Source organism: Scyliorhinus torazame, chromosome 5 (genome assembly GCF_047496885.1).
Source record: "Scyliorhinus torazame isolate Kashiwa2021f chromosome 5, sScyTor2.1, whole genome shotgun sequence".
Lineage (NCBI taxonomy): Eukaryota > Metazoa > Chordata > Chondrichthyes > Carcharhiniformes > Scyliorhinidae > Scyliorhinus > Scyliorhinus torazame.
In genome coordinates, this window is record NC_092711.1 from 122,270,226 (window position 1) to 122,284,227 (window position 14,002).

At 46.4% G+C, this 14,002-nt stretch overlaps 8 non-coding genes across 8 annotated transcripts; all 8 read left to right on the top strand.

Annotated features, from left to right (window-relative positions):
• Positions 1-750: 750 nt before the first annotated feature.
• Positions 751-823, top strand: trnar-acg (transfer RNA arginine (anticodon ACG)). The gene has a single exon. It is a non-coding gene; the product is annotated as a tRNA-Arg (tRNA).
• Positions 824-1,730: 907 nt separating this feature from the next.
• trnav-aac (transfer RNA valine (anticodon AAC)) lies at positions 1,731-1,803 on the top strand. Its single transcript has one exon. It is a non-coding gene; the product is annotated as a tRNA-Val (tRNA).
• A 1,455-nt stretch (positions 1,804-3,258) lies between these two features.
• trnar-acg (transfer RNA arginine (anticodon ACG)) lies at positions 3,259-3,331 on the top strand. Its single transcript has one exon. It is a non-coding gene; the product is annotated as a tRNA-Arg (tRNA).
• Positions 3,332-5,753: 2,422 nt separating this feature from the next.
• On the top strand, positions 5,754-5,826 carry trnar-acg (transfer RNA arginine (anticodon ACG)). Its single transcript has one exon. It is a non-coding gene; the product is annotated as a tRNA-Arg (tRNA).
• A 2,427-nt stretch (positions 5,827-8,253) lies between these two features.
• Positions 8,254-8,326, top strand: trnar-acg (transfer RNA arginine (anticodon ACG)). The gene has a single exon. It is a non-coding gene; the product is annotated as a tRNA-Arg (tRNA).
• Positions 8,327-9,233: 907 nt separating this feature from the next.
• On the top strand, positions 9,234-9,306 carry trnav-uac (transfer RNA valine (anticodon UAC)). The gene has a single exon. It is a non-coding gene; the product is annotated as a tRNA-Val (tRNA).
• Positions 9,307-11,741: 2,435 nt separating this feature from the next.
• trnav-uac (transfer RNA valine (anticodon UAC)) lies at positions 11,742-11,814 on the top strand. The gene has a single exon. It is a non-coding gene; the product is annotated as a tRNA-Val (tRNA).
• Positions 11,815-13,269: 1,455 nt separating this feature from the next.
• On the top strand, positions 13,270-13,342 carry trnar-acg (transfer RNA arginine (anticodon ACG)). Its single transcript has one exon. It is a non-coding gene; the product is annotated as a tRNA-Arg (tRNA).
• The last annotated feature ends 660 nt before the right edge of the window (positions 13,343-14,002 follow it).

The window sequence follows — 14,002 nt, forward strand, 5'->3', positions numbered from 1 at the left end:
TGCTTCATTCTGAAACAAAAACAGAACATACTGGACAATCTCAGCAGGACTGACAGCCTCTGTGGAGCGAGATGGCAGCGGTCGTTCCGGGCGTGGGTGACTCTTTGTCAAAGCTGGAGAACTGGAAATGGGGTCAGATTCAGACTAATGTGGATGGGGCGGGGTTGGCGTGCCCTATTGGGCCTCGATAGAGTGGTCAGCAATAGGTGGAAAATGACGAAAATGTCTCGGACAGAAAGAAAAAGGGAATGTAAATGAGGCTAATCAAGGTGCTGATAGTGGCGCCTCAAGAGATCAGAATGTGTTAATCGCAGAAAGTAAGCAGTGTGTCAGCGAACAATTGGCGACAGGGATCAGATTGCTCAAGTAGGATGGTATGGGCTGGGGGAGGGGGGCAATGCTGAGGGTAAAACATATCAATGCAAGGAATTAAAATAAGATGATGGATACAGATGGTGGAGGGGGAAGAAGCAGATGGTGGAGGGGGAAGAGAGGTTACACAGTCTGATGTTGTTGAACTGAATAAAATGAAACATACAGAGAGCTGCCTGAATCTACTGGAATAAGTCAATAGAAGTAAGTGAATATCCACACATAGACAAGCTTTTAGAAAATGTCTTGATTGTCTCGGGAACGTATTGGTTCCCTGCTGTGTAAGCTCAGCTTCTCAAAGGAAACCCAATGTGAATGAATCCCGCCGAATTCGCCACAGAGGCTCAACAAGGAATAGCAAAATGCATTCACCCGGCTGGGCCAGTGGCGCAATGGATAACGCGTCTGACTACGAATCAGGAGATTCCAGGTTCGACTCCTGGCTGGCTCGAAATTCGAACTTTTGGCGTGCGCTTTAACTCACTGGGTGGGACAGCTGATTCTTGATGCAGAGCAAAGTGAGCAGAACGTCTTCAATTCTCGTATCGAAAGTTGATCCGACATCTGCGGAAGATACTGGAACAACTCAGCGAGTCAGGCGGCATTTGTCGACAGGACAACACAGCTCGTCTTTCACCATCACTTTTCATTAAAACCGGGACGGGTTAGAAATGTCGGACGATTTAACCAAGTCAAATCCCGGTGGGAGCAAACAGAATAACAGGAAAGCGCTCTGACAGGGTGCAAGTCAGGAGAGATTAAATGAGAAAAGGCCTAGGGTTCCCTGGCCACAGAGTGAGGTGAGCATCGAATGAGAGAATAATTACACCACAGTATGAGGCCATTCCAGCCGCTGTGTCTGTGCCAGCTCTCAGCAACTACCGCCCGGATACAAAGACGAAGTGGAAACAAGATTCAAACCCAAATCTGCGATGGTAGTACACACAGAATGGGGGCAGCATTTACAGTGTGAGACGGTTGCACACACTATGAGTGTGAAAGCTGTATTGAGCCCAGTGGAAAGATGCGCTGCTGTTCCTCGAGTGTTTGTTGAGCTTCTTTGGAACATTTCAGGAGGCCGAGGTCCGGAAGGTCAGCGTTAAGATGCAGCTCTCCAGTCAGTTCAATTCTCCACTTTGGCTCTGTAGATTAGATGGGTCACGTCCCTGTGAAGTTAACGCAGATCATGTTAAGTTCGATCTAATTTCTACATCTCGTGGTTTTATATGTTGAAACATCTGTTTTTGAAAGAAACAGCAGTCGACTTGTAATAAGTGGCCTAGCCTCTCAGCCTCACCATGCGAATCTGCAGCAACACAGTGAGGTTGCACATTGTACACGTCCGTTGATTGCCAGCTGTTTCTGTAGTGTAGTGGTTATCACATTCGCCTAACACGCGAAAGGTCCCCGGTTCTAAACCGGGCAGAAACATCTCGTATTTCCAGTTTAGTCTGTTGCTGACTATTGCCGCAATCTCGTAACTGGTCTTCATCAACGAGAAATAGCAAAATGCATGCACCCGTCTGGTTGTGGTTATTTTCGAACGCCCTGCCTTCTCAATTTAACTTCCACTTCAAGCAAAACATAACTTATCTTCAGTTCTGTAAAGTTCGATTCCTGATTGTTTTATAAGTTGAGACATCGGTTTTAAAGAAACGGCTGTCTTCTTGTAATAAGTGACATGGCCTCTCAGACGAACCATGAGAAGCTGCAGCAACACAGTGAGGTTGAACATTGCACAAGTCCATTGATTACTGCACCGCCAGCGGTTTCTGTAGTGTAGTGGTTAGCACATTCCCCTAACATGCGAAAGGTCCCCGGGGCCATACCGGGTAGAAACATCAAGTGCTTCTCATGTTGTGTGAGGAATGTTTGCACAAAGTACTTTTGTTCCCCCATCTCGTATGTTCGAGGATTATGAGGTTTCGTCTCTCATGAGCCACTGAAATAAATTCCACATTAAGTAACAAGCACTGAATTTTCGACAGGCAATGAGAAGAAAAGGACCTTCCTATTTTGGATATTCGGAGCTAGTTCATCCACAACAGAATTTCATGCATTTACAAATGCAGATAAACATACTTATTCACCATCTCAAACATGTCTAAATGAACGACAAATGCAACTTACTGCGGATGCTTCATTCTGAAACAAAAACAGAACATACTGGACAATCTCAGCAGGACTGACAGCCTCTGTGGAGCGAGATGGCAGCGGTCGTTCCGGGCCTGGGTGACTCTTTGTCAAAGCTGGAGAACTGGAAATGGGGTCAGATTCAGACTAATGTGGATGGGGCGGGGTTGGCGTGCCCTATTGGGCCTCGATAGAGTGGTCAGCAATAGGTGGAAAATGACGAAAATGTCTCGGACAGAAAGAAAAAGGGAATGTAAATGAGGCTAATCAAGGTGCTGATAGTGGCGCCTCAAGAGATCAGAATGTGTTAATCGCAGAAAGTAAGCAGTGTGTCAGCGAACAATTGGCGACAGGGATCAGATTGCTCAAGTAGGATGGTATGGGCTGGGGGAGGGGGGCAATGCTGAGGGTAAAACATATCAATGCAAGGAATTAAAATAAGATGATGGATACAGATGGTGGAGGGGGAAGAAGCAGATGGTGGAGGGGGAAGAGAGGTTACACAGTCTGATGTTGTTGAACTGAATAAAATGAAACATACAGAGAGCTGCCTGAATCTACTGGAATAAGTCAATAGAAGTAAGTGAATATCCACACATAGACAAGCTTTTAGAAAATGTCTTGATTGTCTCGGGAACGTATTGGTTCCCTGCTGTGTGAGCTCAGCTTCTCAAAGGAAACCCAATGTGAATGAATCCCGCCGAATGCGCCACAGAGGCTCAACAAGGAATAGCAAAATGCATGCACCCGGCTGGGCCAGTGGCGCAATGGATAACGCGTCTGACTACGAATCAGGAGATTCTAAGTTCGACTCCTGGCTGGCTCGGAATTCGAACTTTTGGCGTGCGCTTTAACTCACTGGGTGGGACAGCTGATTCTTGATGCAGAGCAAAGTGAGCAGAACGTCTTCAATTCTCGTATCGAAAGTTGATCCGACATCTGCGGAAGATACTGGAACAACTCAGCGAGTCAGGCGGCATTTGTCGACAGGACAACACAGCTCGTCTTTCACCATCACTTTTCATTAAAACCGGGACGGGTTAGAAATGTCGGACGTTTTAACCAAGTCAAATCCCGGTGGGAGCAAGCAGAATAACAGGAAAGCGCTCTGACAGGGTGCAAGTCAGGAGAGATTAAATGAGAAAAGGCCTAGGGTTCCCTGGCCACAGAGTGAGGTGAGCATCGAATGAGAGAATAATTACACCACAGTATGAGGCCATTCCAGCCGCTGTGTCTGTGCCAACTCTCAGCAACTACCGCCCGGATACAAAGACGAAGTGGAAACAAGATTCAAACCCAAATCTGCGATGGTAGTACACACAGAATGGGGGCAGCATTTACAGTGTGAGACGGTTGCACACACTACGAGTGTGAAAGCTGTATTGAGCCCAGTGGAAAGATGCGCTGCTGTTCCTCGAGTGTTTGTTGAGCTTCTTTGGAACATTTCAGGAGGCCGAGGTCCGGGAGGTCAGCGTTAAGATGCAGCTCTCCAGTCAGTTCAATTCTCCACTTTGGCTCTGTGGATTAGTTGGGTCACGTCCCTGTGAAGTTAACGCAGATCATGTTAAGTTCGATCTAATTTCTACATCTCGTGGTTTTATATGTTGAAACATCTGTTTTTGAAAGAAACAGCAGTCGTCTTGTAATAAGTGGCCTAGCCTCTCAGCCTCACCATGCGAATCTGCAGCAACACAGTGAGGTTGCACATTGTACACGTCCGTTGATTGCCAGCTGTTTCTGTAGTGTAGTGGTTATCACATTCGCCTAACACGCGAAAAGTTCGAAACCGAGCAGAAACATCTCGTACTTCCAGTTTAGTCTGTTGCTGACTATTGCCGCAATCTCGTAACTGGTCTTCATCAACGAGGAATAGCAAAATGTATGCATCCGTCTGGTTGTGGTTATTTTCGAAAGCCCTGCCTTCTCAATTTAACTTCCACTTCAAGCATAACTTATCTTCAGGTCTGTAAAGTTCGATTCCTGATTGTTTTATAAGTTGAGACATCGGTTTTAAAGAAACGGCTGTCTTCTTGTAATAAGTGACATGGCCTCTCAGACGAACCATGAGAATCTGCAGCAACACAGTGAGGTTGAACATTGCACAAGTCCATTGATTACTGCACCGCCAGCGGTTTCTGTAGTGTAGTGGTTAGCACATTCCCCTAACATGCGAAAGGTCCCCGGGGCCATACCGGGTAGAAACATCAAGTGCTTCTCATGTTGTGTGAGGAATGTTTGCACAAAGTACTTGTCTTCCCCATCTCGTATGTTCGAGGATTATGAGGATTAGTCTCTCATGAGCCACTAAAATAAATTCCACATTAAGTCACAAGCACTGAATTTTCGACAGGCAATGAGAAGAAAAGGACCTTCTTATTTTGGATATTCGGAGCTAGTTCATCCACAACAGAATTTCATGCATTTACAAATGCAGATAAACATACTTATTCACCATCTCAAACATGTCTAAATGAACGACAAATGCAACTTACTGCGGATGCTTCATTCTGAAACAAAAACAGAACATACTGGACAATCTCAGCAGGACTGACAGCCTCTGTGGAGCGAGATGGCAGCGGTCGGTCCGGGTCTGGGTGACTCTTTGTCAAAGCTGGAGAACTGGAAATGGGGTCAGATTCAGACTAATGTGGATGGGGCGGGGTTGGCGTGCCCTATTGGGCCTCGATAGAGTGGTCAGCAATAGGTGGAAAATGACGAAAATGTCTCGGACAGAAAGAAAAAGGGAATGTAAATGAGGCTAATCAAGGTGCTGATAGTGGCGCCTCAAGAGATCAGAATGTGTTAATCGCAGAAAGTAAGCAGTGTGTCAGCGAACAATTGGCGACAGGGATCAGATTGCTCAAGTAGGATGGTATGGGCTGGGGGAGGGGGGCAATGCTGAGGGTAAAACATATCAATGCAAGGAATTAAAATAAGATGATGGATACAGATGGTGGAGGGGGAAGAAGCAGATGGTGGAGGGGGAAGAGAGGTTACACAGTCTGATGTTGTTGAACTGAATAAAATGAAACATACAGAGAGCTGCCTGAATCTACTGGAATAAGTCAATAGAAGTAAGTGAATATCCACACATAGACAAGCTTTTAGAAAATGTCTTGATTGTCTCGGGAACGTATTGGTTCCCTGCTGTGTGAGCTCAGCTTCTCAAAGGAAACCCAATGTGAATGAATCCCGCCGAATGCGCCACAGAGGCTCAACAAGGAATAGCAAAATGCATGCACCCGGCTGGGCCAGTGGCGCAATGGATAACGCGTCTGACTACGAATCAGGAGATTCTAAGTTCGACTCCTGGCTGGCTCGGAATTCGAACTTTTGGCGTGCGCTTTAACTCACTGGGTGGGACAGCTGATTCTTGATGCAGAGCAAAGTGAGCAGAACGTCTTCAATTCTCGTATCGAAAGTTGATCCGACATCTGCGGAAGATACTGGAACAACTCAGCGAGTCAGGCGGCATTTGTCGACAGGACAACACAGCTCGTCTTTCACCATCACTTTTCATTAAAACCGGGACGGGTTAGAAATGTCGGACGTTTTAACCAAGTCAAATCCCGGTGGGAGCAAGCAGAATAACAGGAAAGCGCTCTGACAGGGTGCAAGTCAGGAGAGATTAAATGAGAAAAGGCCTAGGGTTCCCTGGCCACAGAGTGAGGTGAGCATCGAATGAGAGAATAATTACACCACAGTATGAGGCCATTCCAGCCGCTGTGTCTGTGCCAGCTCTCAGCAACTACCGCCCGGATACAAAGACGAAGTGGAAACAAGATTCAAACCCAAATCTGCGATGGTAGTACACACAGAATGGGGGCAGCATTTACAGTGTGAGACGGTTGCACACACTACGAGTGTGAAAGCTGTATTGAGCCCAGTGGAAAGATGCGCTGCTGTTCCTCGAGTGTTTGTTGAGCTTCTTTGGAACATTTCAGGAGGCCGAGGTCCGGGAGGTCAGCGTTAAGATGCAGCTCTCCAGTCAGTTCAATTCTCCACTTTGGCTCTGTGGATTAGTTGGGTCACGTCCCTGTGAAGTTAACGCAGATCATGTTAAGTTCGATCTAATTTCTACATCTCGTGGTTTTATATGTTGAAACATCTGTTTTTGAAAGAAACAGCAGTCGTCTTGTAATAAGTGGCCTAGCCTCTCAGCCTCACCATGCGAATCTGCAGCAACACAGTGAGGTTGCACATTGTACACGTCCGTTGATTGCCAGCTGTTTCTGTAGTGTAGTGGTTATCACATTCGCCTAACACGCGAAAAGTTCGAAACCGAGCAGAAACATCTCGTACTTCCAGTTTAGTCTGTTGCTGACTATTGCCGCAATCTCGTAACTGGTCTTCATCAACGAGGAATAGCAAAATGCATGCACCCGTCTGGTTGTGGTTATTTACGAAAGCCCTGCATTCTCAATTTAACTTCCACTTCAAGCAAAACATAACTTATCTTCAGGTCTGTAAAGTTCGATTCCTGATTGTTTTATAAGTTGAGACATCGGTTTTAAAGAAACGGCTGTCTTCTTGTAATAAGTGACATGGCCTCTCAGACGAACCATGAGAAGCTGCAGCAACACAGTGAGGTTGAACATTGCACAAGTCCAATGATTACTGCACCGCCAGCGGTTTCTGTAGTGTAGTGGTTAGCACATTCCCCTAACATGCGAAAGGTCCCCGGGGCCATACCAGGTAGAAACATCAAGTGCTTCTCATGTTGTGTGAGGAATGTTTGCACAAAGTACTTTTGTTCCCCCATCTCGTATGTTCGAGGATTATGAGGTTTAGACTCTCATGAGCCACTAAAATAAATTCCACATTAAGTCACAAGCACTGAATTTTCGACAGGCAATGAGAAGAAAAGGACCTTCCTATTTTGGTATTCGGAGCTAGTTCATCCACAACAGAATTTCATGCATTTACAAATGCAGATAAACATACTTATTCACCATCTCAAACATGTCTAAATGAACGACAAATGCAACTTACTGCGGATGCTTCATTCTGAAACAAAAACAGAACATACTGGACAATCTCAGCAGGACTGACAGCCTCTGTGGAGCGAGATGGCAGCGGTCGTTCCGGGCCTGGGTGACTCTTTGTCAAAGCTGGAGAACTGGAAATGGGGTCAGATTCAGACTAATGTGGATGGGGCGGGGTTGGCGTGCCCTATTGGGCCTCGATAGAGTGGTCAGCAATAGGTGGAAAATGACGAAAATGTCTCGGACAGAAAGAAAAAGGGAATGTAAATGAGGCTAATCAAGGTGCTGATAGTGGCGCCTCAAGAGATCAGAATGTGTTAATCGCAGAAAGTAAGCAGTGTGTCAGCGAACAATTGGCGACAGGGATCAGATTGCTCAAGTAGGATGGTATGGGCTGGGGGAGGGGGGCAATGCTGAGGGTAAAACATATCAATGCAAGGAATTAAAATAAGATGATGGATACAGATGGTGGAGGGGGAAGAAGCAGATGGTGGAGGGGGAAGAGAGGTTACACAGTCTGATGTTGTTGAACTGAATAAAATGAAACATACAGAGAGCTGCCTGAATCTACTGGAATAAGTCAATAGAAGTAAGTGAATATCCACACATAGACAAGCTTTTAGAAAATGTCTTGATTGTCTCGGGAACGTATTGGTTCCCTGCTGTGTGAGCTCAGCTTCTCAAAGGAAACCCAATGTGAATGAATCCCGCCGAATGCGCCACAGAGGCTCAACAAGGAATAGCAAAATGCATTCACCCGGCTGGGCCAGTGGCGCAATGGATAACGCGTCTGACTACGAATCAGGAGATTCCAGGTTCGATTCCTGGCTGGCTCGAAATTCGAACTTTTGGCGTGCGCTTTAACTCACTGGGTGGGACAGCTGATTCTTGATGCAGAGCAAAGTGAGCAGAACGTCTTCAATTCTCGTATCGAAAGTTGATCCGACATCTGCGGAAGATACTGGAACAACTCAGCGAGTCAGGCTGGATTTGTCCACAGGACAACACAGCTCGTCTTTCACCATCACTTTTCATTAAAACCGGGACGGGTTAGAAATGTCGGACGTTTTAACCAAGTCAAATCCCGGTGGGAGCAAGCAGAATAACAGGAAAGCGCTCTGACAGGGTGCAAGTCAGGAGAGATTAAATGAGAAAAGGCCTAGGGTTCCCTGGCCACAGAGTGAGGTGAGCATCGAATGAGAGAATAATTACACCACAGTATGAGGCCATTCCAGCCGCTGTGTCTGTGCCAGCTCTCAGCAACTACCGCCCGGATACAAAGACGAAGTGGAAACAAGATTCAAACCCAAATCTGCGATGGTAGTACACACAGAATGGGGGCAGCATTTACGGTGTGAGACGGTTGCACACACTATGAGTGTGAAAGCTGTATTGAGCCCAGTGGAAAGATGCGCTGCTGTTCCTCGAGTGTTTGTTGAGCTTCTTTGGAACATTTCAGGAGGCCGAGGTCCGGGAGGTCAGCGTTAAGATGCAGCTCTCCAGTCAGTTCAATTCTCCACTTTGGCTCTGTGGATTAGTTGGGTCACGTCCCTGTGAAGTTAACGCAGATCATGTTAAGTTCGATCTAATTTCTACATCTCGTGGTTTTATATGTTGAAACATCTGTTTTTGAAAGAAACAGCAGTCGTCTTGTAATAAGTGGCCTAGCCTCTCAGCCTCACCATGCGAATCTGCAGCAACACAGTGAGGTTGCACATTGTACACGTCCGTTGATTGCCAGCTGTTTCTGTAGTGTAGTGGTTATCACATTCGCCTTACACGCGAAAGGTCCCCGGTTCGAAACCGGGCAGAAACATCTCGAACTTCCAGTTTAGTCTGTTGCTGACTATTGCCGCAATCTCGTAACTGGTCTTCATCAACGAGGAATAGCAAAATGCATGCACCCGTCTGGTTGTGGTTATTTACGAAAGCCCTGCATTCTTAATTTAACTTCCACTTCAAGCAAAACATAACTTATCTTCAGGTCTGTAAAGTTCGATTCCTGATTGTTTTATAAGTTGAGACATCGGTTTTAAAGAAACGGCTGTCTTCTTGTAATAAGTGACATGGCCTCTCAGACGAACCATGAGAAGCTGCAGCAACACAGTGAGGTTGAACATTGCACAAGTCCAATGATTACTGCACCGCCAGCGGTTTCTGTAGTGTAGTGGTTAGCACATTCCCCTAACATGCGAAAGGTCCCCGGGGCCATACCAGGTAGAAACATCAAGTGCTTCTCATGTTGTGTGAGGAATGTTTGCACAAAGTACTTTTGTTCCCCCATCTCGTATGTTCGAGGATTATGAGGTTTAGACTCTCATGAGCCACTAAAATAAATTCCACATTAAGTCACAAGCACTGAATTTTCGACAGGCAATGAGAAGAAAAGGACCTTCCTATTTTGGATATTCGGAGCTAGTTCATCCACAACAGAATTTCATGCATTTACAAATGCAGATAAACATACTTATTCACCATCTCAAACATGTCTAAATGAACGACAAATGCAACTTACTGCGGATGCTTCATTCTGAAACAAAAACCGAACATACTGGACAATCTCAGCAGGACTGACAGCCTCTGTGGAGCGTGATGGCAGCGGTCGGTCCGGGTCTGGGTGACTCTTTGTCAAAGCTGGAGAACTGGAAATGGGGTCAGATTCAGACTAATGTGGATGGGGCGGGGTTGGCGTGCCCTATTGGGCCTCGATAGAGTGGTCAGCAATAGGTGGAAAATGACGAAAATGTCTCGGACAGAAAGAAAAAGGGAATGTAAATGAGGCTAATCAAGGTGCTGATAGTGGCGCCTCAAGAGATCAGAATGTGTTAATCGCAGAAAGTAAGCAGTGTGTCAGCGAACAATTGGCGACAGGGATCAGATTGCTCAAGTAGGATGGTATGGGCTGGGGGAGGGGGGCAATGCTGAGGGTAAAACATATCAATGCAAGGAATTAAAATAAGATGATGGATACAGATGGTGGAGGGGGAAGAAGCAGATGGTGGAGGGGGAAGAGAGGTTACACAGTCTGATGTTGTTGAACTGAATAAAATGAAACATACAGAGAGCTGCCTGAATCTACTGGAATAAGTCAATAGAAGTAAGTGAATATCCACACATAGACAAGCTTTTAGAAAATGTCTTGATTGTCTCGGGAACGTATTGGTTCCCTGCTGTGTGAGCTCAGCTTCTCAAAGGAAACCCAATGTGAATGAATCCCGCCGAATGCGCCACAGAGGCTCAACAAGGAATAGCAAAATGCATGCACCCGGCTGGGCCAGTGGCGCAATGGATAACGCGTCTGACTACGATTCAGGAGATTCTAAGTTCGACTCCTGGCTGGCTCGGAATTCGAACTTTTGGCGTGCGCTTTAACTCACTGGGTGGGACAGCTGATTCTTGATGCAGAGCAAAGTGAGCAGAACGTCTTCAATTCTCGTATCGAAAGTTGATCCGACATCTGCGGAAGATACTGGAACAACTCAGCGAGTCAGGCGGCATTTGTCGACAGGACAACACAGCTCGTCTTTCACCATCACTTTTCATTAAAACCGGGACGGGTTAGAAATGTCGGACGTTTTAACCAAGTCAAATCCCGGTGGGAGCAAGCAGAATAACAGGAAAGCGCTCTGACAGGGTGCAAGTCAGGAGAGATTAAATGAGAAAAGGCCTAGGGTTCCCTGGCCACAGAGTGAGGTGAGCATCGAATGAGAGAATAATTACACCACAGTATGAGGCCATTCCAGCCGCTGTGTCTGTGCCAGCTCTCAGCAACTACCGCCCGGATACAAAGACGAAGTGGAAACAAGATTCAAACCCAAATCTGCGATGGTAGTACACACAGAATGGGGGCAGCATTTACGGTGTGAGACGGTTGCACACACTATGAGTGTGAAAGCTGTATTGAGCCCAGTGGAAAGATGCGCTGCTGTTCCTCGAGTGTTTGTTGAGCTTCTTTGGAACATTTCAGGAGGCCGAGGTCCGGGAGGTCAGCGTTAAGATGCAGCTCTCCAGTCAGTTCAATTCTCCACTTTGGCTCTGTGGATTAGTTGGGTCACGTCCCTGTGAAGTTAACGCAGATCATGTTAAGTTCGATCTAATTTCTACATCTCGTGGTTTTATATGTTGAAACATCTGTTTTTGAAAGAAACAGCAGTCGTCTTGTAATAAGTGGCCTAGCCTCTCAGCCTCACCATGCGAATCTGCAGCAACACAGTGAGGTTGCACATTGTACACGTCCGTTGATTGCCAGCTGTTTCTGTAGTGTAGTGGTTATCACATTCGCCTTACACGCGAAAGGTCCCCGGTTCGAAACCGGGCAGAAACATCTCGAACTTCCAGTTTAGTCTGTTGCTGACTATTGCCGCAATCTCGTAACTGGTCTTCATCAACGAGGAATAGCAAAATGCATGCACCCGTCTGGTTGTGGTTATTTACGAAAGCCCTGCGTTCTCAATTTAACTTCCACTTCAAGCAAAACATAACTTATCTTCAGGTCTGTAAAGTTCGATTCCTGATTGTTTTATAAGTTGAGACATCGGTTTTAAAGAAACGGCTGTCTTCTTGTAATAAGTGACATGGCCTCTCAGACGAACCATGAGAAGCTGCAGCAACACAGTGAGGTTGAACATTGCACAAGTCCAATGATTACTGCACCGCCAGCGGTTTCTGTAGTGTAGTGGTTAGCACATTCCCCTAACATGCGAAAGGTCCCCGGGGCCATACCAGGTAGAAACATCAAGTGCTTCTCATGTTGTGTGAGGAATGTTTGCACAAAGTACTTTTGTTCCCCCATCTCGTATGTTCGAGGATTATGAGGTTTAGACTCTCATGAGCCACTAAAATAAATTCCACATTAAGTCACAAGCACTGAATTTTCGACAGGCAATGAGAAGAAAAGGACCTTCCTATTTTGGATATTCGGAGCTAGTTCATCCACAACAGAATTTCATGCATTTACAAATGCAGATAAACATACTTATTCACCATCTCAAACATGTCTAAATGAACGACAAATGCAACTTACTGCGGATGCTTCATTCTGAAACAAAAACCGAACATACTGGACAATCTCAGCAGGACTGACAGCCTCTGTGGAGCGTGATGGCAGCGGTCGGTCCGGGTCTGGGTGACTCTTTGTCAAAGCTGGAGAACTGGAAATGGGGTCAGATTCAGACTAATGTGGATGGGGCGGGGTTGGCGTGCCCTATTGGGCCTCGATAGAGTGGTCAGCAATAGGTGGAAAATGACGAAAATGTCTCGGACAGAAAGAAAAAGGGAATGTAAATGAGGCTAATCAAGGTGCTGATAGTGGCGCCTCAAGAGATCAGAATGTGTTAATCGCAGAAAGTAAGCAGTGTGTCAGCGAACAATTGGCGACAGGGATCAGATTGCTCAAGTAGGATGGTATGGGCTGGGGGAGGGGGGCAATGCTGAGGGTAAAACATATCAATGCAAGGAATTAAAATAAGATGATGGATACAGATGGTGGAGGGGGAAGAAGCAGATGGTGGAGGGGGAAGAGAGGTTACACAGTCTGATGTTGTTGAACTGAATAAAATGAAACATACAGAGAGCTGCCTGAATCTACTGGAATAAGTCAATAGAAGTAAGTGAATATCCACACATAGACAAGCTTTTAGAAAATGTCTTGATTGTCTCGGGAACGTATTGGTTCCCTGCTGTGTGAGCTCAGCTTCTCAAAGGAAACCCAATGTGAATGAATCCCGCCGAATGCGCCACAGAGGCTCAACAAGGAATAGCAAAATGCATGCACCCGGCTGGGCCAGTGGCGCAATGGATAACGCGTCTGACTACGAATCAGGAGATTCTAAGTTCGACTCCTGGCTGGCTCGGAATTCGAACTTTTGGCGTGCGCTTTAACTCACTGGGTGGGACAGCTGATTCTTGATGCAGAGCAAAGTGAGCAGAACGTCTTCAATTCTCGTATCGAAAGTTGATCCGACATCTGCGGAAGATACTGGAACAACTCAGCGAGTCAGGCGGCATTTGTCGACAGGACAACACAGCTCGTCTTTCACCATCACTTTTCATTAAAACCGGGACGGGTTAGAAATGTCGGACGTTTTAACCAAGTCAAATCCCGGTGGGAGCAAGCAGAATAACAGGAAAGCGCTCTGACAGGGTGCAAGTCAGGAGAGATTAAATGAGAAAAGGCCTAGGGTTCCCTGGCCACAGAGTGAGGTGAGCATCGAATGAGAGAATAATTACACCACAGTATGAGGCCATTCCAGCCGCTGTGTCTGTGCCAGCTCTCAGCAACTACCGCCCGGATACAAAGACGAAGTGGAAACAAGATTCAAACCCAAATCTGCGATGGTAGTACACACAGAATGGGGGCAGCATTTACGGTGTGAGACGGTTGCACACACTATGAGTGTGAAAGCTGTATTGAGCCCAGTGGAAAGATGCGCTGCTGTTCCTCGAGTGTTTGTTGAGCTTCTTTGGAACATTTCAGGAGGCCGAGGTCCGGGAGGTCAGCGTTAAGATGCAGC